Source organism: Oncorhynchus tshawytscha, linkage group LG06, assembly GCF_018296145.1.
Source record: "Oncorhynchus tshawytscha isolate Ot180627B linkage group LG06, Otsh_v2.0, whole genome shotgun sequence".
Classification (NCBI taxonomy): domain Eukaryota; kingdom Metazoa; phylum Chordata; class Actinopteri; order Salmoniformes; family Salmonidae; genus Oncorhynchus; species Oncorhynchus tshawytscha.
The window spans coordinates 49,268,440-49,290,760 of record NC_056434.1 but is presented as its reverse complement, the minus strand read 5'-3'; the positions used below and the strand labels follow the sequence as shown (position 1 = coordinate 49,290,760).

The 22,321-nt window shown below is 41.7% G+C and overlaps 1 protein-coding gene across 2 annotated transcripts in view; it reads right to left on the bottom strand.

Annotated features, from left to right (window-relative positions):
• Nucleotides 1-22,321, bottom strand: part of LOC112252660 (alpha-1,3-mannosyl-glycoprotein 4-beta-N-acetylglucosaminyltransferase C) — a 199,079-nt gene that overhangs the window by 102,496 nt on the left and 74,262 nt on the right. For both annotated transcript variants that reach the window (XM_024424099.2, XM_024424098.2), the window contains exon 2: nt 1,184-1,268. The gene's annotated coding sequence lies outside the window, so the exon portion shown is untranslated. The remainder of the gene's footprint in view (nt 1-1,183; nt 1,269-22,321) is intronic.

Genomic DNA, 22,321 nt, shown 5'->3' with positions numbered 1-22,321 from the left:
ATACTTGCGTAATATTGTTTGTACCTTCAGCCGTTTGGAAATTGCTCCCATGAACCAGACTTGTGAAGGTCTACAATTTTTTTTTCTGAGGTCTTGGCTGATATCTTTTGATCTTCCCATGATGTCAAGCAAAGATACACTTAGTTTGAAGGTAGGCCTAAAATACATCCACAGGAACACCTCCAATTATGTCAATTAGCCTATCAGAAGCTTCTAAAGCCATGATAACATTTTCTGGAATTTTCCACGCTGTTTAAAGGCACAGTAAACTTCTGACCCGCTGGAATTGTGATAGTGAATTATAAGTGAAATAATCTGTCTGTAAAACAATTGTTGGAAAAATGACTTGTGTCATGCACAAAGTAGATGTCCTAAACGACTTTCCAAAACTATAGTTTGTTAATAAGAAATTTGTGGAGTGATTGAAAAACGAGTTTTAATGACTTCAACCTAAGTGCATGAAAACTTCTGACTTCAACTGTATGTGCTTAACCCAAACTAAGCTAGCAGTGTTATTAAAAGTCTTATTGAAACATTCAGTGAACATTTTTAAGGAAGTTATTCAAAAACATCCAAATAATCTTTAGAGTTTATTCAAAATATTCACAACATTTACTGAATGTTCTCAGAATATTATTTAATTACCTTCAAATAATCTATAATTTCCATTCTCAGAATGTCAATAAAACCTCCCAGGATAACTCAGGGAACCATGATAAAAGGATCTCCCAAGCAAACTAAACATTCAATTCCATTCTCAGAATGTTTAAAAACATTCCGTTTTACCGGATAGGAAACGTATGGCTTCGTTCCCACAACTTCCAAGTAACCAAATGTGCTAACTGGGATGTGCCTTCTGACAGGTGTCAAGGTAAAGTGTTACATATCTTACAGGAAACATAAATACTCATGGAACTTCTAGCTGTTTCCTCTACCATGAGCCACTACACATGGCTGATCATAGTAGCAAGGGAGATCCTACTGTCTCCCAGTCAGTAAATTCCTTACATTACAGGAAATTCTGTTTCCTTTTAGTTGTATCGTGTCTGTTAAATTAGGTGATTTAGAGATGTTAATGCAGTATTGATCAACATATATAGTTGAAAACCTACATTTAATGAACCACAGTATGGAGACAAGGGAGGGGGTCAAGAAGATAGTAAATCCATTCTAATGCACTTACTTCTATTGCTTATCCTATGGGCCATTATCTGAGGGCTCTCTCCTCGCTCTCACAGATCAAAGTGACGGGGCTGGTCAGGGCCTGGCTGGAAAATGGAAAAAAACATTAGGCTGTTTAAATGAGTGTAGTAAGAAAACCCACACAGACTCAGTAAACACACAGTAAAACACTAGTACGTGGTGGTTGTTGTGGATACACTGGCTCCAAACGTGGACACAGAGCTTATGGCCGGAGGGAGAAACACTAACTATCAATCCCTTGCCTTTAGTTTGTTTGTAATTTTGGGGGCTCAAAGCTGGTCGCTATGACATATCTCTCTGTACACTATGACAGATAGCTCTCTCTGTGCTTTAGCTCAGTGAGAAACTTAACCGCTGATTATTATACCATACAGTAATAACACAGGCAGAAAGAGTCAGGCTTCAGTGAGGGAAAAAAGTATTTGATCCCCTGCTGATTTTGTACGTTTGCCCACTGACAAAGAAATGATCAGTCTATAATTTTAATGGTAGGTTTATTTGAACAGTGATAGACAGAATAACAACAACAAAAAATACAGAAAAATGCATGTCAAAAATGTTTGGTTCCAGGTAGAACCCTTTCCACAGAGGGATCTGTCTGTTACCAGAAAGGGTATTCCTTTTGGACCCTGGAGTGTATAATAGAGTTGAATATTTCCCGGTATTTTACAAATGTTCCACCCCGAGAATAAATCCCCTTTCTCCCGGGTAACCTGGTATTTCCTGTCAAAACCGGAAGTGTCATTTAAAAGCAATATAAAGCATATACAGTTGAAGTCGGAAGTTTACATACTTAGTTTGGAGTCATTAAAACTAGTTTCTCAACCACTCCACAAATTTCTTGTTAACAAACTATAGTTTTGGTAAGTCGATTAGGACATCTACTTTGAGCATGACACAAGTCATTTTTTCCAACAATAGTTTACAGAGATTAAATCACTGTATCACAATTCCAGTGGGTCAGACTTTTACATACCCTAAGATGACTGTGCCTTTAAATTCCAGAAAATGATGTCATGGCTTTACAAGCTTCTGATAGGCTAATTGACATAATTTGAGTCAATTGGAGGTATACATATGGATGTATTTCAAGGCCTACCTTCAAACTAAGTGCCCCTTTGCTTGACATCATGGGAAAATCAAAAGAAATCAGCCAAGACCTCAAAAAGAAATTGTAGACCTCTACAAGTCTGGTTCAACCTTGGGAGCAATTTCCAAACGCCTGAAGGTACCACGTTCATCTGTACAAACAATAGTACACAAGAATAAACACTATGGGAAGACGCAGCCGTCATACCACACGTTCTGACCTCCAAGAGATGAACGTACTTTGGTGCGAAAAGTGCAAATCAATCCCAGAACAATAGCAAAGGACCTTGTGAAGATGCTGGAGGAAACAGGTACAAAAGTATCTATGTCCACAGTAAAATGAGTCCTATATCGAAATAACCTGAATGGCCACTCAGCAAGGAAGAAGCCACTGCTCCAAAACCACCATTAAAATTAGCCAGACTACGGTTTGCAACTGCACACGGGGACAAAGATCCAACTTTTTGGAGAAATGTCCTCTGGTCTGATGAAACAAAACTAGAACAGTTTGGCAATAATGACCATCGTTATGTTTGGAGGAAAAAGGGGGATGCTTACAAGACGAAGAACACCATCCCAACTGTGAAGCACTGGGGTGGCAGCATCATGTTGTGAGGGTGCTTTTCTGCAGTAGGGACTGGTGCACTTCACAAAGTAGATGGCATCAAGAGGTAGAAGTATGTGGATATATTGATATATTGATCTCAAGACATCAGTCAGGAAGTTGAAGCTTGGTTGCAAATGGGTCTTCCAAACGGACAATGACCCCAAGCATACTTCCAAAGTTATGGAAAAATGGCTTAAGGACAACAAAATCAAGGTATTGGCCATCACAAAGCCCTGACCTCAATCCCATAGAAAATTTGTGGGCAGAACTGAAAAGGCGTGTGCGAGCAAGGAGGCCTACAAATCTGACTCAGTTACACCAGCTCTGTCAGGAGGAATGGGCCAAAATTCACCCAACTTATTGTGGTAAGCTTGTGGAAGGCTACCCAAAACGTTTGACCCTAGTTAAACAATCTAAAGGCAATGCTAGCAAATACTAATTGAGTGTATGTAAACTTCTGACCCACTGGAAATGTGATGAAAGAAATAAAAGCTGAAATAAATCCTTCTCTCTCCTACTATTCTGACATTTCACATTCTTAAAATAAAGTGGTGATCCTAACTGACCCAAGACAGGGAAATTTTACTAGGATTAAATGTCAGGAATTGTGAAACTGAGTTTAAATGTATTTGGCTAAGGTTTTTGTAAACTTCCGACTTCAACTGTATTTACCCCAAAAATATATGGGGGATTGGAAATGATGCAGACAATTTCATTGATGGAAGCAACAAGCGTTCCACAATATTAAAGCTGATCAACCCCTTAAAAATATATATAATAAAATTAAATGTTTTGTTGTCCTTATCTTCATCATTCTAATGACATCCTTGAATAATATAGGACTAGAATTAGATGCAGAAGGCTTTCACTTCTCTTCATGAAGATTGAATGGTTATGGGTTTGAATAAATAACTGCTATATCCTACCGCCATCACATGTTGAATATTCTTTCAAACTACCTGTGAGTTATATTGGCTGCTGTATTTAACATTCACCAAAGAAAGAGCTTTTGGCATAAGAATTGCAACAAACAAAAAAATGTCCAGCAAGCTATTCTAGGCTAGCTTTTCCTGCATGGAACTCCAAGAGCGTTGAGTGTTTTTTAAGGAGAGGCCAGCAGAGCACAGCATAAGTATTGCGCAATTTACAGAGGCTATGAATTAGAAGATTTTTAGCAAAATATAAGGCTAGGATATCTATATACAGTGCATTTGGAATGTATTCAGACCCCTTCCCTTTTTCCACATCTTGTTACGTTACAGCTTTACTGTAAAATCGAATAGATTGTTTTGTATCCCTCATCAATCTACACACAATACCCCATAATCACAAAACAAAAAAGTTTGGACTTTTTTTGCAAATGTATCAAAATAAAAATTAAACGCAAAAATGTATTTACATAAGAATTCAGACCCTTTGCTATGAGACTCGAAATTGAGCTCAGGTGCATCCTGTTTCCATTGATCATCCTTGAGAAGTTTCTACAACTTGATTGGAGTCCACCTGCGGTAAATTCAATTGATTGTACATGATTTGGAAAGGTAGACACCTGTCTATATAAGGTCCCACAGTTGACAGTGTATGTCGAAGGAATTGTCCGTAGAGCCCCGAGACTGGAATGTGTCGAAGCACAGATCTGGGGAAGGACACCAAAAATGTCTGCAGCATTGAAGGCCTTCATCATTCTTAAATAGAATAAGTTTGGAACCACCAAGACTCTTCCTAGAGCTGGCCGCCCGGCCAAACCGGGGAGAAAGAACCCGATGTTCACTCTGACAGAGCTAGGAGAACCTCCCAGAAGGACAACAATATCTGCAGCAGTGGCCAGATGGAAGCCACTCCTCAGTGAAAGGCACTTGACAGCCTGCTTGGAGTTAGCAAAAAAGGCACCTCAGGATCTCAGATGGGGCGAAGATTCACCTTCCAACAGGACAACGACCCTCAGCACACAACCAAGACAACCCAGGAGTGGCTTTGGGACAAGTCTCTTAATGTCCTTGGGTGACTTAGCCAGAACCCGGACTTGAACCCGATCAAACATCTCTTGAGACCTGAAAATAGCTGTAGCGTAATACCCAAGAAGACTTGAGGCTGTAATCACAGTCGTGCACAAAAGTGCTTCTACAAAGTACTGAGTGAAGGGTCTGAATACTTATGTACACTTTTGTTTTACATTAGCAACTAATAAAACATTTAAAAACATTTGTTTTTGCTTTTTCATTTTGGGGTATTGTGTGTAGATTGATTTTTTTTTTTTTTTAATTTATTTTTTTATTTCACCTTTATTTAACCAGGTAGGCCAGTTGAGAACAAGTTCTCATTTGCAACTGCGACCTGGCCAAGATAAAGCATAGCAGTGTGAGCAGACAACACAGAGTTACACATGGAATAAACAATTAACAAGTCAATAACACAGTAGAAAACAAAGGGGGGAGTCTATATACAATGTGTGCAAAAGGCATGAGGAGGTAGGCGAATAATTACAATTTTGCAGATTAACACTGGAGTGATAAATGATCAGATGGTCATGTACAGGTAGAGATATTGGTGTGCAAAAGAGCAAGTAAATAAATAAAAACAGTATGGGGATGAGGTAGGTGAAAATGGGTGGGCTATTTACCAATAGACTATGTACAGCAGCAGCGATCGGTTAGCTGCTCAGATAGCTGATGTTTGAAGTTGGTGAGGGAGATAAAAGTCTCCAACTTCAGCGATTTTTGCAATTCGTTCCAGTCACAGGCAGCAGAGTACTGGAACGAAAGGCGGCCAAATGAGGTGTTGGCTTTAGGGATGATCAGTGAGATACACCTGCTGGAGCGCGTGCTACGGATGGGTGTTGCCATCGTGACCAGTGAACTGAGATAAGGCGGAGCTTTACCTAGCATGGACTTGTAGATGACCTGGAGCCAGTGGGTCTGGCGACGAATATGTAATGAGGGCCAGCCGACTAGAGCATACAGGTCGCAGTGGTGGGTGGTATAAGGTGCTTTAGTGACAGAACGGATGGCACTGTGATAGACTGCATCCAGTTTGCTGAGTAGAGTGTTGGAAGCCATTTTGTAGATGACATCGCCGAAGTCGAGGATCGGAAGGATAGTCAGTTTTACTAGGGTAAGCTTGGCGGCGTGAGTGAAGGAGGCTTTGTTGCGGAATAGAAAGCCGACTCTTGATTTGATTTTTGATTGGAGATGTTTGATATGAGTCTGGAAGGAGAGTTTGCAGTCTAGGCAGACACCTAGTTACTTATAGATGTCCACATATTCAAGGTCGGAACCATCCAGGGTGGTGATGCTAGTCGGGCATGCGGGTGCAGGCAGCGATCGGTTGAAAAGCATGCATTTGGTTTTACTAGCGTTTAAGAGCAGTTGGAGGCCACGGAAGGAGTGTTGTATGGCATTGAAGCTTGTTTGGAGGTTAGATAGCACAGTGTCCAATGACGGGCCGAAAGTATATAGAATGGTGTCGTCTGCGTAGAGGTGGATCAGGGAATCGCCCGCAGCAAGAGCAACATCATTGATATATACAGAGAAAAGAGTCGGCCCGAGAATTGAACCCTGTGGCACCCCCATAGAGACTGCCAGAGGACCGGACAGCATGCCCTCCGATTTGACACACTGAACTCTGTCTGCAAAGTAATTGGTGAACCAGGCAAGGCAGTCATCCGAAAAACCGAGGCTACTGAGTCTGCCGATAAGAATATGGTGATTGACAGAGTCGAAATTGATGGGGGAAAAAACAATTTGAATCAATTTCAGAATAAGGCTGTAACGGAACAAAATGTGGGAAAAGTCAAGGGGTCTGAATACTTTTCAAATGCACTGTATAGTGTTATACACTACCTTTCAAAAGTTTGGAGTCACTTAGACATTTTTGTCCATTAAAATTACATCAAATTGATCAGAAATACAGTGTAGACGTTATAACAATCTATTGTAGCTGGAAACGGCAGATTTTTTATGGGTTATCTACATAGGCGTACAGAGGCCCATTATCAGCAACCATCACTTCTGTGTGCCAATGGCATGTTGTGTTAGCGAATCCAAGTTTATAATTTTAAAAGGCTAATTGATCATTAGAAAACCCTTTTGCAGTTATGTTAGCACACCTGAACTGTTGTTCTGATTAAATAAAACTGGCCTTCTTCAGACTAGTTGAGTATCTGGAATATCAGCATTTGTTGGTTCGACTCTAAATGGCTAGAAACAAAGGACTTTCTTCTGAAACTCGTCAGTCTATTCTTGTTCTGAGGAATGAAGTCTATTCCATGCGAGAAATTGCCAAGAAACTGAAGATCTCGTACAACGCTATGTACTACTCCCTTCACAGAACAATGCAAACTGGCCCTAACCTGAGCAAGAGGACAAGTACATTAGAGTGTCTAGTTTGGGAAACATATGCCTCACAAGTCCTCAACTGGCAGCTTCATTAAATAGTACCCGCAAAACACCAGTCTCAACGTCAACAGTGAAGAGGCGACTCCAGGATGCTGCCCTTCTAGGCAGAGTTCCTCTGTCCAGTGTCTGTGTTCTTTCACCCATCTTAATCTTTTCTTTTTATTGGCCAGTCTGAGATATGGCTTTTTCTTTACAACTCTGCCTAGAAGGCCAGCATCCCGGAGTCGCCTCTTCACTGTTGACATTGAGACTGGTGTCAACAGGATTATCTATTTTGGATGCAATTTGAATGGAGTTGATGGAGAGATAGAGTTCTAGCAACGAGATTTGAGTGACAGGCTGTGGAAAAACTCTGCAGCTGCAATTAAAAATATTATCATCTTTACAATTAAAAAACAAGGTGACCCCCACAAAAGCCAGATGGAGATGGGTAAATGAGATGCACATTCTGTTTTTATATTACTCTAGCATAGGCCATACTGCAGCAAATGTAGGCCTACCTGTCACAAAAACAAAAGTTACCATGATGAGATGATAGGTCTACGTACATTGTCAACTGCACTCCATACTGAGATGGGCTGTCTGTCTCCACCCTGAGCATTGATTAAACATGCAGAGGCCGTAGATAAGCCAGACATCACATATAATTTAACAGTTACATTTCACGCCATGCTGAACATATAAATAATGTATTATAATTTACTGGTTTATCGCAGTTGCTTATCCTGGGAAAAGGGAGTGGTTTCGAGGAGGTAAACTCCAGTAACAAAGCCATTCCTTGTTTAACACAGCAGCCACATATCATCAGGTAGGCCTATATGCATGTGTAAAAAATAAAAAATAAATTGGGTAACTATCATTCCATGATATTGTTGTTACGAAATACACTGAACAAAAATACAAACACAACATGCAAAGTGTTGGTCCTGAGCTGAAATATAAGATCCCCAAAAATGTCCATACGCACAAAAAGCTTATTTCATTCAGATTTTGCGCCCAAATTTCATTACATTCTTCTTTGTGAGCATTTCTTCTTTGCCACTATAATCCATCTACCTAACAGGTGTGGCATATCAAGGAGCTGATTAAACGGTATTATCATTACACAGATACAACTTGTGCTTTGGACAATAAAAGGCCACTCAAATGTGCAGTTTTGTTACACAATGTTACACAATATGTCTCAAGTTTTGTGTGCAATTGGCAATTGTGTGCAATTGGCATGCTGACTGCACGAATGTCAACCAGAGCAGTTGCCAGAGAATGCCATGTTAATTTATCTACCATAATCCGCCTCAGATGTTGTTTTAGAGAATTTGGCAGTACGTCCATTCGGCCTCACAACTGCAGACCACATGTAGCCATGCCAAACCAGGACCTCCATATCCGGCTTCTTCACCTGCGGGATCATCTGAGATGGACAGCTGATGAAACTGTGGGTTTGCACAACCCAAGAATAACTGTACAAACTGTCAGAAACCATCTCAAGGAAACACATCTGCGTTCACATCATCCTCAACAGGGTCTTGACCTGACTGCAATTCGGCGTCATAAACGGCTTCATTGGGCAAATGCTCAACCTTCGATGGTCATTGGCACGCTGGAGATGTGTGCTCTTCCCGGATGAATCCCGGTTTCAACTGTACCGGGCAGATGACAGACTGGCGTCGAGTGGACAATGTCAACTTTGTGAACAGAGTGCCCAATGGTGCTTGTGGTGTTATGGTATGGTCAGTCATGCACTACAGACAATGAACACAACTGCATTTCATTGGTGGCAATGCACAGAGATACCGTCATGAGAACCTGAGGTCCATTGTCGTACCATTCATCCCCCGCCATCATCTCATGTTTCAGCTTGATAATGCATGGCCCCATGTTGCAAGGATCTGTACACAATTCCTGGAAGCTGAAAATGGCCCAGTTCTTCAATGGTCTGCATACTCAACAGACATTGAGCAAGTTTTGGATGCTCTGGATCGACGTGTACGACAGCATGTTACAGTTCCTGCCAATATACAGCATCTTTGCACATCCATTGAAGAGTGGTACAACATTCCACAGGCCACAATCACACCAGATACTGACTGGTTATCTGATCCATACGCCAACTTTTTTAAAGATATCTGTGACCAACAGATGCATTTCAGTATTTCCGGTCATGTGAAATCCATAGATTAGGGCCTAATTAATTAATTTAAATTGACTGATTTCCTTGTATGAACTGTCCCTCAGTAGTCTTTGAAATTGTTACATGTGGCTTTATATTTTTGTTCAGTGTAGATGTGTGTTGACTTTGATTAGGGCATGGGAATATAAGAGCATCTGCTAGCTAAATTAACAAACTAGGCATGCATAGCTCTCACCACATGATCATCAAACCAAAGACTGGCCAAAGTCGTGTTTCTGAAAGGAAAGTCAAAGGCACTGTAGAATGACTGTATAGCCTAATAAAGCCTTTTTTAGTTTTTCATGACTATTTAAGTCGAAGCAATTGAAAAAAAATTACATTTCATACAGCCAAATTGCAAAATGTATAGGTATGTTGTTGAAGTGCTGTTGTTCATGTGTTATTGAAATGCTTCTGCTATCCTGTAGCCTGTCACAAATGCTTCACAATTAATTTCTTAAATGGCAAGCGAAAGCCTTGAAATAATAATAATGCAGCCTAAATCATTCATTTTGTCTCTTCTTAGGCTACTTGGCTTGCTCCTGACTGATGTAGAGTTAGTATGTTGTTTAAAAGTCTGTTGCGGCACTCCCTCACTTTTTTGAATTTGATAATTACACAGGACTGTATGGTAAAATGGATCATGTATTCTCATAAATTCCCAATAAACACAAACATTCCATGAATGCAATAGAATGACAAGCTAAATAAATACATAGGCTATGGCAGCCTATAGGTAGGTAGCCTAAATGGTGGTTTCTTCACTTTATTCTTTCTCTATGGCGGTGTCACAAATGATGAACTGTAGGCATGTGTGCAGAAGCCCGTCGGTCGGAGGAGTGACCACTTTGAGCAGGCCAAACCAAACATAGGAAGAACAGCCACAGACAGAAAACTCTACCAGGGGGTTGCTAAAACGGCGGTCCTCAAAACAGTCTCGTTTGACGCAATTGAACTCACCCTTTGATTGAAACAAAATAGGCCTACAAGAAATGCAGATAGTTTGTTAAACACCATCTGCTTTGATTTGCTCACATTTAAGAAGATCTAAATGCAAATTCCCATGAAACCGATTGAGATCAAATCATTGGCATTGAGTTTGGACATTTCACTGGTAAAACGTGAAGAATTATCATTCACGATTGATAATGGCCTACTGAAGCCATGAAATTAGAAATGCTTAACTTGGTGTTTGAGGGTATTCAAAATATACAATTTTCTTGAGTGGGCATATGGGCAGACGCTACAATTGGAGGATGAATTTTATGCACCTATTCTATAATGATATTCAATCTGTCAGTACAAACTTTGATTGAGAAATGATGACATAATTTATGATTGACCAGTCTTTAGCTAGCAAGCCAGCCAGCTAACGTTACCTAGCCAGCTAACAGTACGCTTTAACCTGCAATGAAAATGACTTTCTGACAAAATTAGAAATGTGAAATATCTGAAAATGAAGCTAGCTAGACTCTCTTACCAGTATACATGGATGAACGCTTCTCCCTCTCTGTCATGGATGCCCTTAGTTTGAAGATATAATCCGGAGACAGGTGTTTTATACAACAGTCTTCTATGTGTTCTCTTTCAGACTCCCTCTACATATTTGCAATCAAACGCCAGAATATTCTCCACCTCCTTAGCTATCATACTCCGCTTCCACCGGACATTCCACTGATTTCAAAACACATTCCTCCAGAAAGCGGAGAGCATGAACTTTTGCATTTTTTCGTAATATCGTTCAAATAACCTGCGTTAGAAACAATTACCTACACATACTGAGCAGCTCATATTATAAACAGAAGCGTACTCATCTCTCGGCATGTCCAGCCCAGCCAATCAAAGCTAGCGGGAACATTCCTGGCTTTTTCCGTGGCTAAACCAACTAGGCCCGTAATTGAAAATGTATATTCGTATTTACAGATGTCATACACATTATTTGTATTTTGTGTACTGTTACCCCTTTTTCTCGTGATATCCAATTGGTAGTTAGAGTCTTGTCCCATTGCTCCAACTCCCCTACGGACTCGGGAGAGGCGAAGGTTGAGAGCCATGAGTCCTCTTGAACATGAGCCTGCCAAGCTGCACTGCTTCTTGACACACTGCTCACTTGACCCGGAAGCCAGCCACACCAATGTGTCGGAGGAAACACCGTCCAACTGGCGAACGCAGTCAACTTGCAGGCGCCCGGCCCGCCACAAGGAGTTGCTACCGCGCGATGAGACAAGCCCTTCCCCAACCCGGACGATGCTGGGCCAATTGTGCACCGCCTCATGGGTCTCCCAGTCACGGCCAGCTGTGACACAGCCTGGGATCAAATTCGGGGCTGTAGTGATGCCTCAAGCACTGCAATGCATTGCCTTAGACTGCTGTGTTACTCGGGAGTCCCTTACAAGTTTGTTATTAAGGCATATGAAAGTTCACACGTTCCAGAAGGCATTTCTTCCCAAAAACACACATTTAGACTCAAATACATTTTAACTCAAATACTTCTGTGAAGTTGTGATGCACAACATACATTTAATGATTTTTTGTGTGCTCCCTCAACTAAAAAAAGCACTAACCACTGCTCCTCGCCTAAAGAAGTCGTGCAGCCTCTGAATGTCATAGTGACAAAGTGGATCTGGAATAAAATAACCCCCAAAATTACTCTGGTCCTCCTTCTCATCTTCACGCTCTCCTTTCAAACTGAACAGGACATCAGTAGACAAAGTCCGCACGCACATATATGGCATTTTTTAACAAATTGATTCGCCTCCTGAAGTGCCACCGTACACAGCACAGTCATTGGTTAGGCAGCACAAAACAATTTACTGCACCAAGAGCAGGGCAGGCCGGGGGGAATGCCTATCCATTCCAGTGTGTAATGCAATGTGGCCTAGTTTTATAGGCTACACTGCCGGTCATTTCCGGTCACAACTTGCAGACCTGTTTACGTGTTGCTGTGTGTTTTGTTGCCAACCTTACTTTGCTACCTGACAACTTTACGGTTTTTACTTTTTAATTACAGTTTATATTTTTTGTTTTTCCCCTCACTCAACTTTTTTTCATTCAACTTTATCACTCCGGACGCTTTATCTGGATATTGTTCGTCAGGACTTCCAACAGCCGAAGCTAAGTAGTAACATTAACATGATGCCTTCTAATTGCAGTCGCTGTACTCATAATATACAGGAGAACAATCGCCTTACGGCGAGGATAGCTGTGCTGCAAGCCCAGCTTCAGATGAAATCGTTAGGCAAGGGTAATTTCAGTGTAGGAAAGGATGAAACAGCGTCTGTGCCACCAGTAAGTACAGTAACATAAGTACAAATCCCCTCGCACGGCCCCCGCAGCCGGACAACTTTCTCATGGCTTCTGGAGGGAAATGCTGTAGGAATGCTCAACCTTTGTTGCTCATTCATCTGACAGAAACTTTCAACCGGTTTTCCCCATTAAGCAGCGAGTCGGAGTCTGAGGCCAAGCCTTCTCTGGTTTCTACTCCTCCCGTTACGGGGTCTGAGATGCCGAAGCTTCCCACCATTAGCTCTGACAAATTGAAAATCCTAGTCATTGGCAACTCCATTACCCGCAGTATTAGACTTAAAACGAATCATCCAGCGATCATAAACTGTTTACCAGGGGGCAGGGCTACCGACATTAAAGCTAATCTGAAGATGGTGCTGGCTAAAGCTAAAACTGGCGAGTGTAGAGAGTACAGAGATATTGTTATCAAGTCAGCACCAACGATGAAACAGTCAGAGGTCACCAAGCACAACATAGCTTCAGCCTGTAAATCAGCTAGAAAGATGTCGGCATCGAGTAATTGTCTCTGGCCCCCTCCCAGTTAGGGGGAGTGATGAGCTCTACAGCAGAGTCTCACCACTCAATCGCTGGTTGAAAACTGTTTTCTGCCCCTCCCAAAAGGTATAATTTGTAGATAATTTGCCCTCTTTCTGGGGACTCACCCACAAAAGGGACCAAGCCTGGCCTGTTGAGGAGTGACAGACTCAGTGGGTTTTGTCCAACATGTCTCTGGACCTAGTTTTGTCCCATGGAATAAATGTTGTGGATCTTAATGTTTTTCCTCATAATCCTGGACTATCGGACCACCATTTTATTACGTTTGCAATCGCAACTGCTCAGACCCCAATCAAGGAGCATCAAAAGTCGTGCTATAAATTCTCAGACAACCCAAAGATTCCTTGATGCCCTGCCAGACTCCCTCTGCCTAACCAAGGACGTCAGAGGACAAAAATCATTTAACCTTGAGAAATACCCTAGATGCAGTTGCACCCCTAAAAACTAAAAACATTTGTCATAAGAAACTAGCTCCCTGGTATACAGAAAATAACCGACCTCTGAAGCAAGCTTCCAGAAAATTGGAACGGAAATGGAGCCACACCAAACTGGAAGTCTTCCGACTAGCTTGGAAAGACAGTACCGTGAAGTATCGAAGAGCCCTCACTGCTGCTCGATTATTTTTCCAACTTAATTGAGGAAAATAAGAACAATACGAAATTTCTCTTTGACACTGTCGCAAAGCTAACTAAAAAGCAGCATTCCCCAAGAGAGGATGGATTTCACTTCAGCAGTAATAAATTCATGAACTTATTTGAGGAAAAGATCATTATCATTATTATGGCAAATTACAGACTCCTCTTTAAATCTGCCTATTCCTCCAAAGCTCAGTTGTCAGAGTCTGCACAACTCTGCCAGGACCTAGGATCAAGAGAGACACTTAAGTGTTTTAGTACTATATTGCTTGACACAATGATGAAAATAATCATGGCCTCTAAACCTTCAAGCTGCATACTGGACCCTATTCCAACTAAACTACTGAAAGAGCTGCTTCCTGTGCTTGGCCCTTCTATGTTGAACATAATAAACGGCTCTCTATCCTCCGGATGTGTACCAAACTCACTAAAAGTGGCAGTAATAAAGCCTCTCTTGAAAAAGCCAAACCTTGACCCAGAAAATATAAAAAACTATCGGCCTATATCGAATCTTCCATTCCTCTCAAAAAAATTTGAAAAATTGGTTTTAGACCCAGCCAGTCTGGTTTTAGACCCAATCATAGCACTGAGACTGCACTTGTGAAGGTGGAAAATGACCTTTTAATGGTGTCAGACCGAGGCTCTGCATCTGTCCTCGTGCTCCTAGACCATAGTGCTGCTTTTGATACAATCGATCACCACATTCTTTTGGAGAGATTGGAAACCCAAATTGGTCTACACGGACAAGTTCTGGCCTGGTTTAGATCTTGTCTCTGTGAATGGTTTCGGTGTTCCTCAAGGTTCCATTTTAGGACCACTATTGTTTTCACTATATATTTTACCTCTTGGGGATGTCATTAGAAAACATCATGTTAACTTTCACTGCTATGCGGATGACACACAGCTGTATATTTCAATGAAACATGGTGAATCCCCAAAATTGCCCTCGCTAGAAGCCTGTATTCCAGACATATTGAAGTGGATGGCTGCAAACTTTCTACTTTTAAACTCGGACAAAACAGAGATGCTTGTTACAGGTCCAAAGAAACAAAGAGATCTTCTGTTGAATCTGACAATTAATCTTGATGGTTGTACAGTCGTCTCAAATAAAACTGTGAAGGACCTCGGCGTTACTCTGGACCCTGATCTCTCTTTTGACGAACATATCAAGACTGTTTCAGCTTTTTTCAGGACAGCTTTTTTTCCATCTACGTTGCAAAAATCAGAAACTTTCTGTCCAAAAATGATGCCGAAAAATTAATCCATGCTTTTGTTACTTCTAGGTTAGACTACTGTAATGCTTTACGGCTACCCGGATAAAGCACTAAATAAACTTCAGTTAGTGCTAAATACGGCTGCTAGAATCCTGACTAGATCATATTACTCCAGTGCTAGCCTCCCTACACTGGCATCCTGTTAAGGCCAGAGCGGATTTCAAGGTTTTACTGCTAACCTACAAAGCATAACATGGGCTTGCTCCTACCTATCTTTCCGATTTGGTCCTGCCATACATACCTACACGTACGTTACGGTCACAAGACGCAGGCCTCCTAATTGTCCCTACAATTTCTATGCAAACAGCTGGAAGCAGGGCTTTCTCCTATAGAGCTCAATTTTTATGGAATGGTCTGCCATATGATTGAGTGTAGTCTGGCCCAGGAGTGTGAAGGTGAACGGAAAGGCTCTGGAGCAACGAACCGCCCTTGCTGTCTCTGCCTGGCTGGTTCCCCTCTCTCCACTGGGTTTCTCTGCCTCTAACCCTATTACAGGGGCTGAGTCACTGGCTTACTGGTGCTCTTTCATGCCGTCCCTAGGAGGGGTGCGTCACTTGAGTGTGTTGAGTCATTGACGTGATCTTCCTGTCTGGGTTGGCGCCCCCGATTGGGTTCTTTGTGGGCTATACTCGGCCTTGTCTCAGGATGGTAAGTTGGTGGTTGAAGATATCCCTCTAGTGGTGTGGGGGCTGTGCTTTGGCAAAGTGTGTGGGGTTATATCCTGCGGTTTGGCCCTGTCCTGGGGGTATCATCGGATGGGGCCACAATGTCTCCTGACCCCAGTGTTTATGCTGCAGTAGTTTGTGTCGAGGTGCTAGGATCAGTCTGTTATATCTGGAGTACTTATCCTGTCTTATCTGGTGTCCTGTGTGAATTTAAGTATGCTCTCTCTAATTTTCCCTTTCTCTCTCTTGGAGGACCTGAGCCCTAGGACCATGACTCAGGACTACCTGGCATGATGACTCTTTGCTGTCCCCAGTCCACCTGGCCATGCTGCTGCTCCAGTTTCAACTCTTCTGCCTGCAGCTATGGAACTGTTCACCGGACGTTCTCCCTGTCCCAGACCTGCTGTTTTCAACTCTCTAGAGATAGCAGGAGTGGTAGAGATACTCTTAATGATCTGCTATGAAAGGCCAACTGACATTTACTCCTGAGGTGCTGACTTGTTGCACCCTCGACAACTACTGTGATTATTATTATTTGACCATGCTGGTCATTTATGAACATTTGAACATCTTGGCCATGTTCTGTTATAATCTCCACCCGGCACAGCCAGAAGAGGATTGGCCACCCCTCATAGGTTTCTTCTTAGGTTTTGGCCTTTCTAGGGAGTTTTTCCATGCCACCGTGCTTCTACACCTGCATTTGCTTGCTGTTTGGGGTTTTAGGCTGGGTTTCTGTACAGCACTTTGAGATATCAGCTGATGTAAGAAGGGCTATATAAATACATTTGATTTGATATGCACCATGCCAGCAGCGCAAAACTCTGGAAAAAAGTACATTTTCTTAGAGAAATAACTTTGCCCTGTGCTTCTCCGAGCATGCTCTTCGTATAAGCCTAGGCCAGGGCTCTCTAACATTGTTCCTGGTGAGCTACCATCCTGTAGGTTTTCACTCAAACCCTAATCTAGCACACCTGATTCTAATAATTCCTGGTTGATAAACTGAACCAGGTTAGTTACAACTGGGGTTGGAGCAAAAACATACAGGAAGGTAGCTCTCCAGGAACAGGGTTAGACACCACTGCCCTAGGCCCCTCAAACGCAACTCATGACCTCAAAGCCAGTTCCACTGCATTTTTTAAAAATTCTTCCACTCTAATCAGGGACTGATTTAGACCTGGGATACCAGATGTGTGCAATTAATTATCAGGTAGAACAGAAAAACAGAAGGCTCCGGACCTCATAGGGTAAGAGTTGAGTACCCCTGGCCTAGATATATAGCACGTGTCAAACTCACTCCACAAACTCTCTCCACCTCCCTTGTACTTGATTGATTAATTAAGGTTACTAATTAGTAAGGAACTCTCCACACCTGGTTGTCTAGGGCTTAATTGAAAGGAAAAAAACAAAAAACTAGGCCCTCCATAGAATGAGTTTGACACCCCTGCCTTTTGGATATGCTATTGATCATTTCATTGCGACCACTCTAGGAGCACTTGATATTGCTCGCCCAGCAGAGTATCAGGAAAGATGAGCATCATCGGGCACACATGAGTAGCTATAATAAGAAACTAATTTTTCACACCCTGAGCAATATGACATTTAATTGATTACATGACTAAATTGAAAAAAATACTGAAATTGAAAAAGCATCACCATCCCCAATTTTCCTCTGGATAAATAATGTGAATATTTCTATTTCTCCCTTAGGAAAGATATATATCCCACTTTCAATATACAGGACCAGTGAGCAATAGAGCATATACACAGGCCTTTAACTATCCATTTCAGTTTAGCTTGTGTTTATCTATTTTACTTTAATCCCTCCCCCATCCTCTATCCTGGTTTACATTGTGAGCAGGTGGAGAAAGGTTGGTGTTTCTACCGTGGGAGCTGCCATCCATCCACCCACACACACACACACACACAACCTACAACTGCCCCACCTCCCTTCCCCCACCCACACACACCGTGGACCTGCCTTCCCTTCTTGGAGCCAGAGGGCATCACATCGTGACCTAGCACCACCTCTCCAGGGGTCTCATTTACAAACGTTGCATAGGCACAAAAGAAGGCGTACGCCACTTTCTAAGCAAACTGTGGGATTTATAAAAAACAAATGGCTGGTCCTCCACGAACCCTTTGACCCATACGTATGCACATAAACTGGAGAAATGAGAAACTGCGACTCCGATGACAGAAGGACTCAATTGAATTGCCATGACATTTCGACACGTGTAAAACTCACGTTAAAATCTCTAGACAAGAACCCCCAAAAGTTATACAGGAAGGTAGCTCTCCAGTTATGATGCTTTTAATTTATATGCATCACTATAAGATTTGATAAAAATTGTAATGTTTTATAGTTTTTGTTAATCATACTGCACAATTTACCACTCTCAATCAAATTGTTTACGTTTCTATATTGCCCTAGTCTACACAGTAAAGTACATTTCAGCTCACAGAGAGCAATGCTCCACCCAGGGCTGCTGCTGGCTGGCTAATGAAGTCAGCAAATTAGACTAAATACACTGAGTGTACAAAACATTAAGAACACTTGCTCTTTCCATGACAGACTGACCAGGTGAATCCAGGTCCCTTTTTAAATCCACTTCAAATCACTCTAGATGAACGGTAGGAGACAGGTTAAAACCTCTTAGATGTAAGGTCCCCTTTTAAGGGGAACTGCGTGGTTCTGGTACCGGTTCCGACCACCAATTTCACGTATAAATCTGTGGATGACAGCGATCAAAATGGCATGTATTGAGCGATAGCCCTGGTTCACATGAACACAGTAGTATCTGAGCATGCGTGAGGTAGGATGTGAAATCTGAAACCACTTGAAGCTGGGATGTCCCTCCTACCATTTCATTTGCTCTTCCGACTGTCCATCAACTGCTGGCTGAACCCTACATCACAGACAAAGCACATGCCTGCAATCGTTACATCGTAGCGCAACAGGAGATTCAGAGATTGGGTTCAAGGAGCCAAGCTAAAGTTCTGTGAGACATTCACAGCAATCGGGGCAGACGTTTGGATCAAGAGAGACCTTTAGAAAATATTAACATTTTCTCTAACACTAAACATACATATGTATTTTACAGTTTTAAGGAAGGTGAAATCTTATAATTGTATATTTAGAAAGCATATAAGTCATTTCAAGCCTTATTGATACAGTTTTGTTGAATAGGAAATACATCATATAAAATATTTAATTTTTATCAAATTTGTACCGTAGCAATTTATAATTATGTTTACCAAAAAGATGAGATTTTAATCATTCATTGAGTATGAAGCATTACAAGTTATTGTTATGGACCCTCATGATATATAATTTACTTTATTATGTAGATTAGATTTTCGATTGCATTTGGTTACATTTAACTGGTTAAAGAAGGATTTTCATGCCTTGAGACAATTGAGACATGGATTGGGTGTGTGTGCCATTCAGAGGGTGAAGACTTGCCATTAGAATAACAATTCCATGCAAATGTTGTATAGAATATACAAAACAAAAATAAAAAAAACAAGCCACAATTTCAAAGGATCCTATCACAGTATCTCTGTGCATTCAAATGTCCATTTACAAAATGCAATTGTGGTAGTTGTCCGTAGCTTATGTCTGCCCATACCGTAACGCCACCGCCACCTTGGGGCACTCTGTTCTCAACACTGACTTCAGCAAACTCCTCGCCCACACAATGTCATACACGTGGCCTGCGGTTGTGAGGCCGGTTGTGAGTACTCCAAAATTCCCTGACGTTGGAGAATGCTTATGGAAGATAAATTAACATTAAATTATCTGGCAAAAGCTCTGGTGGACATTCCTGCAGTCAGCATGCCAATTGCACAATCCCTCAAAACTTGAGACATCTGTGACATTGTTTTGTGTGACAAAACTGTACATTTTAGAATGCCTTGTCCCCAGCACAAGGTGCACCTGTGTAATGATAAAGCTGTTTAATCAGCTTCTTGATTTGCCACACCTGCCAGGTGGATGAATAATTTTGGCAAAGGAGTAATGCTAACACCCACTAACAGGGATGTAAACACATTTGTGCACAACATTTTAGAAAAATAAGCTTTTTGTGCTTATGGAACATTTCTGGGATTTTTTATTTCAGGACATGAAACATGGGACCAACACTTTACATGTTGAGTTTATATTTTTGTTTAGTGTAGTTTTATGTTGTTTTGGAACTAAATTATTCATTTAATACATTACATTAGCTGAAATGAAAAATAAATCACAGGTCAAATTAATGTCATTTGACCCAATATTATTGCTATAGATGAGCAAAGTACATTTTTCCTCAAGAAAGTAGCTATAAACAAAGTCAGAGCAATAAGAGGGAAAAGAGTCAAGTGTGAGTATTACTTCATGAAAGGGGTTCAACACTAGGCGGGCTGCAGTGTTCTGGATAAGTTGCAGGGGTATGATTGCACAAGCGGGGAACACAGTCAACAGCGAGTTGCAGTAGTCCAGAAGGGAGATGACAAGTGCCTGGATTAGGACATCTGCCACTTCCTGTGTGAGGTAGTGTCGTACTCTATGGATGTTGTAGAGCATGAACCTGAGGGAGCGAGTCACCTGTTCTAAAAGCGTCGGGTTTTGGTCTGCGTCTGCCCACTGCATGGTCAAAACTGCAGTGACTTTTCCGGTCTGTGGAGAAGTTAATCGGCTGTCACCTGCCCTCCATCAAGGACCTGTATGCCTCCAGGACAAGGAAGCGTGCAGGTAAGATCAACTCCAACCCTGCCCAACCCGGACATCCCATTTTTCAAGTACTCCCCTCTGGCAGACGGATTAGGTCAACCATGACCATAACCACCTGAACAGTTTCTTCCCCCATTCTTACCCCATGCTGTGGCCCTCATCAACCAACCACTGGGCTAATGGGAATTCATTTACTTTTAACTGAGCCGATTATTGCACTTTGTCATCAATGACCTCTAATACAAATCTGCACAATACTGCATTTGCACAACACTGTTTATGCACTGTACAGTGCATCCGGAAAGTATTCAGACCCGTTCACATGTTGCACATTTTGTTACGCTACAGCCTTATTCTAAAATGTATAAAAATGTATTTTTCCTCACCAACTACACACAATATCCCACGATGACAGGGCAAAAACAGATTTTTAGAATTTTTTGCAAATGTATTAATAAAAACAAAATTAAATGCATTTCTTCAGACCCTTTACTTAGTACTTTGTTGAGGCACCTTTGGCAGAGATTAGAGCCTTGAGTCTTCTTCACCTGTATTTGGGGAGTTTCTCCCATTCTCCTTTGAATAACCTCTCAACTCTGTCAGGTTGGATGGGGAGTGTCGCTGCACAGCTATTTTCAGGTCTCTCCAGAGATGTTTGATCTGGCCGGGCCACTCAAGGACATTCAGAGGCTTGTCCCGAAGACACTTCTCAAATCAAATCAAATCAAATTTTATTTGTCACATACACATGGTTAGCAGATGTTAATGCAAGTGTAGTGAAATGCTTGTGCTTCTAGTTCTGACAATGCAGTAATAACCAACAAGTAATCTAACTAACAATTCCAAAACTACTGTCTTATACACACAAGTGTAAGGGGATAAAGAATATGTACATAAAGATATATGAATGAGTGATGGTACAGAGCGGCATAGGCAAGATGCAGTAGATGGTATCGAGTACAGTATATACATATGAGATGAGTATGTAAACAAAGTGGCATAGTTAAAGTGGCTAGTGATACATGTATTACATAAAGATGCAGTAGATGATATAGAGTACAGTATATACGTATACATATGAGATGAATAATGTAGGGTATGTAAACATTATATTAGGTAGCATTGTTTAAAGTGGCTAGTGATATATTTTACATCATTTCCCATCAATTCCCCTTATTAAAGTGGCTGGAGTTGAGTCAGTGTGTTGGCAGCAGCCACTCAATGTTAGTGGTGGTGTTACGGCTTTCCTCCGTCGAAAGAGAGTCAGACCAAAATGCAGCGTGGTTAGTACGATACATCTTTAATGAATACGAATACGAATACGAACAATACAAAAACAACAACCGGAATGTGAAAACCTATACAGCCTGTCTGGTGACAACTAACACAGAGACAGGAACAATCACCCACAAACACACAGTGAAACCCAGGCTACCTAAATATGGTTCCCAATCAGAGACAACGAGAATCACCTGACTCTGATTGAGAAACTCAGGCAGCCATAGACTATGCTAGACACGCCTACTCAGCCACAATCCCAATACCTACTAAAACCCCCAATACCACAACACAACACAAAATAACCCAATGTCACACCCTGGCCTGACCAAATAAATATATAAACACAAAATACTAAGACCAGGGCGTGACAGAACCCCCCCCCAAGGTGCGGACTCCCAGCCGCACACTAAAACCCATAGGGGAGGGTCCGGGTGGGCGTCTGTCCACGG